At 47.0% G+C, this 12521-nt stretch overlaps 1 long non-coding RNA gene across 1 annotated transcript; it reads right to left on the bottom strand.

Annotated features, from left to right (window-relative positions):
• Positions 1-789: 789 nt before the first annotated feature.
• Positions 790-3700, bottom strand: LOC140704757 (uncharacterized). The gene is made up of 3 exons (XR_013545573.1): positions 3634-3700; positions 2938-3079; positions 790-1071 (listed from the first exon to the last, which is right to left on the bottom strand). It is a non-coding gene; the product is annotated as an uncharacterized LOC140704757 (long non-coding RNA).
• Between the last annotated feature and the right edge of the window lie 8821 nt (positions 3701-12521).

Raw genomic sequence — 12521 nt, 5'->3', positions numbered from 1 at the left:
CTCTTGTCAGTCCCTCCTCGACGCAACTCATCTAATGCCCATGGCCTTTTCCTGCCCACTTCAAGTGCAGTTCTGCCCCCTCCCCCTTCCCCTCCCCCCTCCCCTCCCCCCTCCCCTCCTCGACGCAAGCCCTGTCTATCCCCCCCGTATTTTTTCGGCCACCACGAGCATGGTTCCTCACCCCCCATTCTGCAGTCATTCCCTCCATGACCCAAGCCCTGTCCATTTGCTCCCCCCGCCCCACAAGTTTGGTTCTCTCCCCCACCCCCCAAGGATGTTCTGTCATTCTGTGCTTGCCACACCATCTGTCTTTCCCCTCTCGGGTCATTTCCTCCCCAACACACATCCCTTCCTGATGCCAGCTGTGTTCTATTGTTTTTCTTTTGCTATCAAGGGTGCCAACTCAAGTCTCTCATAAGGAGGCATTTCCCCCTCGTTTTGCCAATGGTCGTTGGCCACACGTTGAAAGAAAAAAGAATGGCTGGACTATGTTTCAAGTTCAGGTTTGGCAAATATAGCACTTCCATATGGTCTAGTGTGGGAACGCTCCCCTCCAGGTCACTAGCTGATGTCTGTTCTTCAGTGCAGAGTACACTCTCCTGGCATAGTGAGAGCGGCTCCTGACGGGGAGCTGTGACTCACTCATTCTGCCTATTTTCCCTTAGAGTTAGTGCGTAACTTCAAAGGATTTCTCCGGCCTATCCTGAGTGGCCATGAGGTAACTAGTGTCCCATCTGAATTCTGTCAACAATCTGTAAGCTTGTTAAGGTTCATAAAAGGGAGTTTTCAGGGCGACGCTCTAGGAATTCCGCTGGCGGACATCTACATGTCCACTGACTTCTTGCTTGTCTCTAAAGTTAATTGCTTTTTGTTCTGTGATCACCTAAACCTTTAGTCTTTGTTTCTTGATCACTATAGTCTTGGATGTCTCTCAGGCGTGAGATGTTTCAGCAGATGCAGAAGCCATTTGGCATATAAAACAGTCACTCCAGTTCTTTCAACCAAGAGTTCACGTGCTTGCACTTGATGGCTCACTGTGCTTTCTAATGCAAAGTGCACATCTCTGACGTTCTGCAAGGAGAAAAGAAGACAAAATTGCAATGGTCAGAACACTGACTGAAATACTTCTGCTGTAAGTTCACAGAAGCATTAACGTCAACACACCTGCATAGTTAGAGTTTGCATTTGGCGACACAGCTCTAAGCAGAAAAACACACTGAAGGCACTGGAACCCTGACATTTCCATCCATGAAAAATCAGTCAAGAATATTACAATGAGATATGTAGAATAGAAATTTAAAATCTGGCACACAAGATCTTTCTTCTTTACACAAGGAAAAAACTGTCAGATGAGAATAGTGTAAAGGTGGGAAATCGCACGTTTATTTTGGCCATTTGACAATCCTGAATCAACTGTATGCTTTGATCTTAATTCCTGACACTCTCTCACTCCCTTTTCAACTTCTGCTTTTATTTGTTTTTGAATCTGAAGTAACCTAAGTGATGCCGTGTACGCTCTCCTAGTCTCTGATCCTTACATGGATGAACACGAGGTTTCACCTATTCATAACCATGTTCTCAACCACTGCGTTACAGTTCTCAACATCAGATGGAGAACTTTCAAAAAAGGATTTACAATGTCATAACATTGTCCAATCCGACATAAACCTTCTATTTTTTAACGTTTCATTATCTCTATGGAACTAATTTTAACAAGAATTTATACTTTATATTAAAGTATTTTACACTGTTAAATTAGAGGGAAGGAAACAATCAGCATTCACAGAAATGCTGGAAAGGTAAACTACAAAAATTAATTCTCCTGCACCCGTGCAGCACTTTACAAACAGGTATTTGACTTACTACAGCACATCAACTCCGTACCTCCACTCTGTCCCTGTGTACATAAACTGGCAGCAGAGGCCAGCGCTTCCCCTGTAAAGACGGCTCAGATGCATCCTTTCTCTGAACCTGAAACGTCACTTGCACTCTTAGAGAGGCATTTGGCAGGCACATCTGGTTTGCTATGCACGGAAAAGGCCTTGCGATACACATCCCTTAATAGCTCCTGGACAGACTGTGAAGACAGTACAATTCCAACTAGCTTTTAATGATGTACTGTGCAAAAACAATGTATCTCTGCCACTGTTTTAATGATGCTTTCCCCACTACTGATTTTGTTTTATTTGATTGCTTTCCCTGATATATATATATATCATATCATAGGCATCCTTCAGTCTCGAGAGACTATGGTATCGTGCTCTGTATGGAGGACTTGGAACAGCGTCTAGTGTGGCTGAGGAGGCCAATTCGAGAGTGACAATCCCTTCCACACTTACGACAAATAGAATCTGTACCCCATCTAGCTCCCTGATTTTGCTGCTTTCGTGAGTGCCTCTTTGCCTCGGCCTGCTCTCCCAATTTGATATACAGTGGTGCCTGCGCGCAACCATTTTGGGGCTTATGGCAGCGTTTTCGCGCGCTCCCCTAGCTTACCAAGGGCGCAAAAACGCTGCACCCCGGGCCCTTTCGGCTGTTCCGGCGGCCATTTTGGACCCGCCGGACAGCTGATGGCAGCCATTTTGGCGCCCTCATTGTGCGAGGAGAGGGCGCGAAAATGGCTGCCGGACCCTGGGAAACATCGCACAACGGTAAGTATTTTATGGCATTGGAATGCATTAAACGCTGTTTAATGTGTTCCAATGCCTTTTTCTGTTCCGTAGTGCGATGTTTCCCACAGCGAAGGTTAATCCGGAGGCACCACTGTATATATATAGGCTGCTAATTTGATATGTCTTCACTCCTCCATTGCTTTCTCAGAGGATTAATAAAACAAGGCAGAGAAGTTTTTTTTAAAAAAAGTTGTACATCTCTACGTGCCTTAAATAAGTTTCTTTAAAATGAAGAAGAAGAAAAAAACTTCCTTCTAAGGTTTACCTGACTTATTTAACAGTTTTCAGTCAAGAGTTTTCATTTCAACCAGACAATCATAGCGTTTGGCATCCCATTTCTGCCATGTTTCTTCCTTGTTACTCATTATGCTCATTCAACAATCGGCGCACAGACGTACTTCAAAAGTCTGAAAACACAATGCACACCAAGTAAACCAAAATGACAATGCAGCAGATGACAAGAGATAACATGCAAAACAATAAGTACACCGTTAACATAACAACATATATCTTCATGTATTGCTTCCTATGGACAATATGAAATGGGGGGAAAATGTACCTCTTAAAGCCTAAAACTGAAAAGGAAAGCAGTAAAAAACTGGGCAATCTTTTCCTTATCATACCTTAGATGAAGAGGTTTTATCCCCTCCAGACATTTAAGATCAAAAAGCCCTGCGGAAATGATCAGTTTAGAAGAGACTCTACAAGGGTGACTCCCGCCCCCAAGCAAGCTGGGACCTTTGAGTGGAAAAAGAGAGACAGACAGAAAGAGGTGGCAGGCAACAAGGCAGCCCCTGGGCTGGCATTTTCTTCCACCCCCCTCCCCACTCCTGGTCTTTGGCAAACTGGGGACTGCTCCAACGCTGGGGTAACATAACAAGAACCTGCACTGACTGGGGCCAGGAGCCCAGCCCTCGGTCCAACGGGTCACCACCCTCTCCCGCCAGGCGCAGCGACCTACCTGCCTCGCCTCGCCCGGCCAGCTGCCGATGCCCCTTCCGCCAGAGCACGCCAGGCCGGGGGATGCCGTAGGGTTGCTCGGCAATACACTCAGGCTCTGCGTGGGGGCGGAGCAGCGCCGGCCTTCGGGAGAATCCTCCAAGGGCGATTTGGGTGGCGAGAGAGCGGAGGACGAGGCGTTCCCTTCGCTGGGCGGGGCTTGCAGGCACTTCCCGAAAGAGGCTGTGGGGCAGAGAAGGGCCCTGGCATCCACCTTGGGGGGACACATCCAGTTGCCATAGGCAGCAGCTCTGGAAAAGCGCCCTGTCCACGCCTCGCTCTACCTTGGAAGAGGAAAGACAGACAGACAGACTGAAAGACATGGTCAACCCTGAGAACCAGGGATGGCATGGCTAGAGAAAGAGAGAGAACTGCTCTGCTGCCACCTACAGCTCAGACTAAGCCTTGCATGCAGAGAGAGTGTCTAAGGCCCTTTTATTGCACCGGCTAGGAATGCCCCCAATGGATGGGAGGCAAAAGCAAGGCTATCAAAAGGGCCCACCTGAAATAAAGGAAGCTGAAAAAGTCTTCTGCCTAATCAATACTCAAAGACTAAGAGCAAAGTCAACACCGTTCTGGGGAAATGCATTCCCCAGAGTAACCCAGCTTAATTGTTTTTTTTTCCCCTAGACTCTTACAGGTTCACTATTAGTGAAGTGTGAAGCCTCTTACAGAGAGGATGCACTGACCACTTTAGTCATACTTTGAGTCAGGGTGATGCAAAAGCACATCCAGGCTCAAAAGCAACCTTAAGGATAAAACCTATTCTGAGATTTAGGCAGCTAAGAGCTGTTCCCACCAAAAACAATAACAGCTTCCTACCTCTCAGCTCTCCCCACAGAGTAACAAGGTTCCAACACTCAAGCAGAGTTCCTCATAACAGCAGGCTGGAGGACATGTTCCAGCCAGAATAAAGCTGCTGCCCAGAACTGCTAAACTCAGCCATTTCCTCTAGCTGGCCTTATATCCCATCTCCCTCCATCAGAGCCTGCAGCCTTTCCAACCAATCAGGTGCAGTCCTTTCTGAAGCCAACTAATTGGTAATTCCTGGAAGAGTAGCTCCTGGAGGTCACCAGGTGTGCCTAATTAGCACACCAAGGGAAGCCAAAAAATTCCTCCCCAGTTTCAAGGCCTATAGATAGCATTCTTCACAGCCAGGATGGCTCTCTCATTGCCTGAGCCTTCTTTCTCTTCTCTCCACTCTTTTTGTAGCTGAGAAGTGAATAAGACATCCAAAATATATGAACAGGTGGCTATTAGCTATAAGTGAGTTAAACATGTAGGTACACTTGAATTCACACAAAATGCATTTGTGACTCTCTGTGATTTTTGAGCTCAAAAGAAACTGCTTTTTTGCTCCCAGGGACTCTCTGGTCTTTCCTCTGCTGTTTTCTGAAAGATGGTTAGAGTGGCAGCTTTCTTGGTGCCAAAACTAGGCATCTCTGAGTCAGGGAGAGGGACTGAGTTTTAAATGCGTTTGAACTCCCCCACTGCTGGCACCAGGGAGGCAATTTATTTATTTATATTTATTTATTTATTTGATTTATATCCCGCTTGTGATGAGATGGGTTTTTGAGTTAAAATCTTTTAAAGGCATAGGGGTTTTGTAATTAAGAAATAAGCCAGAGAGGTTCCATCTTGTTTCTTTGTATAAAGTATCTTTGCTATGCTGACAAGTGTTTTCCAGGCGAGCCGAGAGAATGTTATTCTAAGAGCCTGAGAAAGGACTCTGTGTGATTAGATAGATGGGAATTGTTGTGACTCTCTGAGAAACCACCGTAACCCAAATAACATCTGCTGTGTATGAGAAAGAAGTCATGTGGTGCAACAGGACTGTTTGCCTAGTAACGAACTCTGATTGGATGACATCGTGGGAAGGTGCATTAAGCCCTTGCCAGTTACTCTTGAAAAAGGAACTTTTTGCCTATGGACTTTGTCTTTCCAAGACCGACCTTTCAGTCATTCGTGACCTACTCTTCAGCCATTTGGGACTGGTGGCCTACCTACATGGACTGGTTTCTATGCTTTGCTGGATTACTTTTGGACTTATGGGATTTTTCCTAAGGACTGTGCATGGAGTATATTCTATGGACTGTTCTATGGTATATTCTTTATGGACTTCTTTTCTTGGAATACTCCATATGGACTATGCTCTTGTAATTTTGTAAGGACTATGGTATATTCACTGGATTTTTCTTTTCTAAGGACTATGGGACATATAATGGATTTTTACTTTTGTTTAGGGGTTTTTATTCTATAGGATCACTGAGGACTATAGCCTTTTTATAACCAACTTGGATTATTTTGTTTTTACTAATGATTTCTTGGACTGGAACTGTTTTGATTCTTTTTAATGTCTTTTTGTGTTTTTAATAAGGTTTTTGAACTCTTTTATATTTTTCATGTTTTCTTTGCCTCACTACATCTGTGTAACTAAACAGCACAATGCTAGTTTATTTGGACTGGTTTAATTTGGCTTAGTAACATGTTTTTTCTTTAATACAATAAAGATTATAAAACTCATTTGGTTTCCTGAACAGTACACTTGTCATAGGGTCATCTGAGAATGCTGCCTCGGCCTTGCTTACTTAGAGTCCTGTCAGTGGTGCAAGTTAAGTCTAAGGACTACAAAGCCCACTTGACCTTTTCACAATATCTGAGAGTACCAGGGTGTTCTTATGTGGGCAGACCTGCGAGAAGGAGTGTTGTATCATGGCTAGCTGAATTTGGACTCTTCAGCCCATTTTAGCATGTGCAAACTCCTGATTGCTCTCTGTCCAAGCTTACACGTGTGTTTTCGAACCCGTGTTCGCGACACCGCTCATCTGGTAAATCTATACCACTCTGAGCGGCTAACATGAACATGTATACAATTATAATAAAATAAATTAAAATATCAATTAACATAAAATGACAAAAATCATAAATAATCGTAAATAATAAATAGATAAGGAAGAGAAAAATAAATTAAGTTAGATTAGGTGCTGGCAGGAGGGAAGGCCTTGACATAGAGCCATGTTTTTAGTTGAGTTTTCAATGTACCCAGCGTAGGGGCCAAGCGAATCTCAGGAGGGAGATTGTTCCAAAGGCGAGGAGCCACCGCCGAGAAGGCCCGGTTTCGTGTCTTCTCCCTCCGGGCCTCCCTCGGCGTCAGGCTCCTCAGCCTCACCTCCTGGCTCGCGCGGGTGGTCCGGGTAGAACTTGGTGGGTGAAGGCAAGGGTCTCTCTGAAGACAGGCAAACGACGGTGTGGTGATGCGCTTGACAAGCCCTCTGGCTGAACGCAGTCTTTTTGACTGATGGGTTTCTCGATGCTTCTCCAGCAGCATCATTGTTCTGTTCCCTTTGGGGAGAATCTTCCTGAAGCGAAGAGCATTTGGTCCCCTTCGGAGGAGGGGGTTTGGGGAGCCCAGCCTCTGGTAATGCCCAGGGAACTTTCACCTATGTGAATGGCACTATGCCTGGATTGGATCATGATGCCCAGGTGCTGGAGGCATCTGGTCTGCTTCCTTTGGCAGAGAGCTGGCCTGCCGCCTGAAGTTGGTGGCTGGGTAAGTTTAATGTGTGGCAAATGGGAGGGAACAAAGAGGACTCATACAGATGCTGACGGCTATGTTTCCCCCACTCCAGCTGATTGGGGCTATCCTCTCCGGCCATTCCTGCAGACACCGTATCCTAAGGACCTCCCTGGATGCACCAGCCCCTATAATGCAGCACACAGGAAAACCAGAATGGTGACAGAGCGAGTGATCCTTTGGGGTGGGGAAAATGCGTTTCTGTCTTTTGCAGCACGTAGGGGGTCGCCTGCTCCGCAAATCAGAAAAGGTGTCAAAGACCTTGCTAGTGTGTGCTGTGCTACATAACTTGCCCCCCTAGATCCCCCCCAGATGTGGGGGCTGTTATAGCCATGACTTCCCATGTGTGTTTTGAATGTGACGGGAGAAACATCCCAGGGCCCGGATCCACAGGAGGTACAGTTGCGAGACAATGTGGCCCATGCCTACTCTGGGCCATGAGGCAAGCAAGCTGCTGCAGGATGTGATCTGTCTTGCCCTCTCCCCACTTTTTTGGAACTGCAGAGCTGTCTTTCACATTCCCAAGCATTTCCCAAGGATTCTCTTGCAGAAACCCGCCCCGTTACTCCTAGCTACCTCCTTGCACACGATGCCACACTCCTTCCGTGGGATGGCCTCGTCTTATTCCCTTTTCCCTCCCTTCTAACTCGTCATCAGTGGCAAATATAGCAACCAGAGCTGTGCAGAGTTGTACTTTGGGCAACCATTCCTAGGCTGGGCATGTTAGGGATCATGGGGGCTCTCATCCCTCTGACACAACTCTACACAGCTCAGGGTCTGACCTTCCACTGTCCATCTTCCTGTCTTCTTTTCTGGTTGGGTAATGTTTAGGGACCTAACTTGGGCTCTTTCCCCCATGATTGGCAGCCGGGTTGGCTCCCACCCACTCCCTCCGCCTCCTGGCTCATGATTGGGGGGCTGCGTGGATCCATCCAACCCTAATCCTGCCCACCCTCAGCCTCCTCGTTAATGTCTGGGAGGGTAGTTTGGGTCCCTTAGAGTAGCATTCTGCCCACCCTCAACAACAACTTCACTTCAGCCCTAGAAGACACAGGCAGGAGAAGAAGTTAAGTCTTATTTGTTGCTAGTGAGAAGTGCTCTCATGAGAAAGGCAAGACTGACATTTCATGGCTTTCCTCCGTTCATTTACCTGGGTTTTCTTTTCTAGAAGCTAGAAGCCACAGGCTTCGGGGTGTTTGTGTCTTGCAGCTGTATTCCTGGATGGCTCTACCTTTTAGGATAAGAGGCAGACAGATTAGTGGCTCTACCTGTTAGTACAGTGGTCTCCAACCTTGGGCCTCCAGATATTCTTGGACTACAACTTCCAGAAGCCTTCACCACCACCTCTGCTGGTCAGGATTTCTGGGGGTTGAAGTCTCTACCTGTTAGGATATGAGGCAGGATGCGAGGCAGACAGATGTTAGAGAAGAGAACTTACACGCTTTGGAGTGGGTCTTTTGTGTGTTTTGTGTTGCAAAGTGCCATTTCCCATAGTGAGCTGCCACCACCACCATGACTCAAGTGTCTCCTCGTGAGTCCAAAGTCAGTATGTTGCAAAGCCAGAGAGAAAGTCCCCTGGCCCGTATGTTGACATCTGAGTGAGGGGTATATATACCGTTGATGGTGTGCTGTATCGTAATCTCAGCTGAGTGTGTCTCCCTGAGAGGTGGGAGGATTGGGCCTTAATTATTTTGCAAGCTCCCATTGGGTTCCATGTGCTGGAAATTACTTTGGAGTATTTTTTTTCCTGGCCTGACTTGTGCCAGCATAAGGGTGAGGAGTTTGAGCTTGGTGTAACTCAGCTCCTCCCCTGCCCCTCCCTTTCTCCTCCACTTCCCCTCCCCCTTTTGGCCCTTCTGTCCACTGATCAGATGGGGGATCAGCCCGCACAGAGTGTTAGGCCAGCCTCAGGGGGGTAGGCCGGCAGAAGGATCGTTGTGCCAGCAAAAGGGACTTAAAGGCCAATCCAAACCTTCTCCAGCAAGCCTATCTGGGATTTTGGATTCTGCCCTAAATTGGTGCATTAATCCTATTTTCATATTGCAGTCGTCTACTGATAGCTCAATAAAGATTTTGTCTGCCTTATACTGACTGGGAAAATAATCCATTGAAAATTAAGGCCAGATGTGACTAATGCTTCCGTAGCCTCTCATCAACCACTGGAACTCAATCTATCGTGGGACAAAAGGAGGAAGGATAGAGCCAGCCTCGTAGTTTATCCCTCACAGCGGCATTTCAGCGAAGGCTGGTGTCTTCAAGGTCAGCGGTGTGGCCTATCTCCTCTGGGTTTTAGTTTAGACTTTGAAACTCCTGTGTGAGATGCTAAGCTCCTTTTGACAAGAAGGTTCCCTACTTTGGATGGCTCTCGTAAAGTTCAGAATAAAAACCTAGAGCAGGTTCACTGACATATTGACCTCTCAAAGCCATCAACCTCCACTACGCCATCCAGTTCAGGCAACAGCCTATATTCTTCTATGGGCCGAGTCTCTCTCTGCATTTTCTCGTCCTCAAACTGCAGTGCCGTGATGCTCAGTTGAATGGCGAAACGAGTCCACTGGTTCTCTCTTTTGCTTAGAAAACTCCAAAGGGCACCTCTTCCCTCTCCATGTTTAAATCTACTGCCTTAAATGTACACAGTCCTAGTGCACAGTTATGTACCGTAACCATTTTTAAACCAATATAAACACAAGTTCATGATCTGTCTGCAGTTGTCAATGACATCACTCAATCTAATTTGCCCATCCCAGTTGTAATAATTTTTTCAAAAAACAAAACAAAACACTGTTCACGTTAATGGCAATGATTGGCAAAATAGCATAGCTAAGCACGGTGCTCCAAAGTCCACTCAGCCTTCATTCCAAATTCCTTGCAGATTGTTCATTCCAGCGTCCTAGCCTTTTCTACTGCCTCAGTAGGTAGGTACACTGTTCATTCCAGCTTCTAGAGGCTCATGTGCTGCTTGCAGATCTGAATTAATCATCCCACCGTTTCTGCCAGGCAAAAACAGCATATTTTAGTTCACTTTGGTGAGTGTCTCTGTCCCTCCCTGATGGCAAATGCCTCCCTCTTCCTCATCCATGTGGCAGATATCTGCCAATAAATTACCAATGCCACCCCCAATGCCACCGTATCTGCCAATAATTATGTTGGTACCTAGAATGTAATCCCACACTGATCCAGCCTAGAAAATCAGTGTGGGATGTGGACATCCCGATGGGGCAACACACGCGACTTTGCTGCTGCCGTCTACCTCAGTGCCTGATGGGGCAACACACGCGACTTTGCTGCTACCATCTACCTCAGTGCCTGATGGGGCAACACACGCAACTTTGCTGCTGCCGTCTACCTCAGTGCCTGATGGGGCAACAGACGCGACTTTGCTGCTGCCGTCTACCTCAGTGCCTGATGGGGCAACACACGCGACTTTGCTGCTGCCGTCTACCTCAGTGCCTGATGGGGCAACAGACGCGACTTTGCTGCTGCCGTCTACCTCAGTGCCTGATGGGGCAACAGACGCGACTTTGCTGCTGCCGTCTACCTCAGTGCCTGATGGGGCAACACACGCGACTTTGCTGCTACCATCTACCTCAGTGCCTGATGGGGCAACAGACGCGACTTTGCTGCTGCCGTCTACCTCAGTGCCTGATGGGGCAACAGACGCGACTTTGCTGCTACCATCTACCTCAGTGCCTGATGGGGCAACACACGCAACTTTGCTGCTGCCGTCTACCTCAGTGCCTGATGGGGCAACAGACGCGACTTTGCTGCTGCCGTCTACCTCAGTGCCTGATGGGGCAACAGACGCGACTTTGCTGCTGCCGTCTACCTCAGTGCCTGATGGGGCAACAGACGCGACTTTGCTGCTGCCGTCTACCTCAGTGCCTGATGGGGCAACACACGCGACTTTGCTGCTGCCGTCTACCTCAGTGCCTGATAGGGCAACACACGCGACTTTGCTGCTACCATCTACCTCAGTGCCTGATGGGGCAACACACGCGACTTTGCTGCTGCCGTCTACCTCAGTGCCTGATGGGGCAACAGACGCGACTTTGCTGCTGCATTCTACCTCAGTGCCTGATGAGGCAACACGCGTGGTTTTGCTGCTGCCATCTACCTCAGTGCCTGATGGGGCAACGCATGTGACTTTGCTGCTGCCATCAACCTCAGTGCCTGATGGGGCAACACATGTGACTTTGCTGCTAGCATCTACCTCAGTGCCTAATGGGGCAGCACATACTACTTTGCTGCTTCTATGTATCCCAGTGCCCGATGGGGCAACACACTCTACTGCTGCCAACTATGTCAGTGCTGCTAATTGCTCAATGCCTCATGCCTCTGTGTGCCTGCGAGAGACAAACCAAGCTACCTCAGTGCCAAAGATCTTTCATTCTGCTGGAGTGAAATATAACTCCCTCAATGCCATGGGCTTTTCTGTTCCACATGGTAAACTATCCTGTGGTGACCCAATTTGTGGGTGAATAAGTTGGAGGTCGGATATTGAATCTTCACCAAACATGGCAGGCGTGTTGGGGAAAAACCTAGGAAGCTTCAGTTTGATTCTGGATTATCTAAGTACCTGGGGGGAGCTTTCCTGGGGTTGTTCTACTTTTGACTATATAACTCAGAGTTCTGTTACCCAATGTTCACCAAATGTCGTGGACTTGTAGAAAAGTGCCTGAAGAAGCTTCCCTGCAGATATAGTGTCTCTAGGTGTTTGGTGGCCAGTTTTATAGGCTTTTAAATTGAAGACAAATTGACAAAATGATTTGTCGATGAATATTCATAAATTCATATTAATTGATTCGGTAACATTGATGAATCATGAATCAAAAAAAATTGTCATTGAGATGTTACTTCTGCCGGGATGGGATGCGCAGTTAAATCTTTGTCTCCTCACCCTGTGGAACGTAAATAGGGTGATAAATGCCTTTTCCCCTACTGGAAATGTGAGTAAACATGCTTAAATTCTTTGTGAAAATTTCAAGCGAGATAGAAGTGCTTTTTAAATTGTAAAAGACTGGCTGCATATCTGAGGAATGTACTTTTGTTTTCACTCAGAAAGAATGCCAGTGAAGTTATACAGCTACAGAACTGTTAAAGACTGTTAAAGATGGCTTGTCTTCTTGTGCTATGAATATTTGCTCTGCTTATGAGGAAAAACAGAGATAAAAGAGCTAGAAGTTGGACAAGAGAAGCAGAAGAACCATCAGATCATAGCCTTGAATGTTTAAGACAAGTGGAGGAAGAGCCCTTTCCTAAAGAAGCTTCTAGAGAGA

This window comes from Pogona vitticeps, chromosome 5 (genome assembly GCF_051106095.1).
Source record: "Pogona vitticeps strain Pit_001003342236 chromosome 5, PviZW2.1, whole genome shotgun sequence".
NCBI classification, from domain to species: Eukaryota; Metazoa; Chordata; class Lepidosauria; order Squamata; family Agamidae; genus Pogona; species Pogona vitticeps.
Note: the sequence above shows the minus strand (reverse complement) of the source record. Positions and strands in the feature narration are given on the sequence as shown.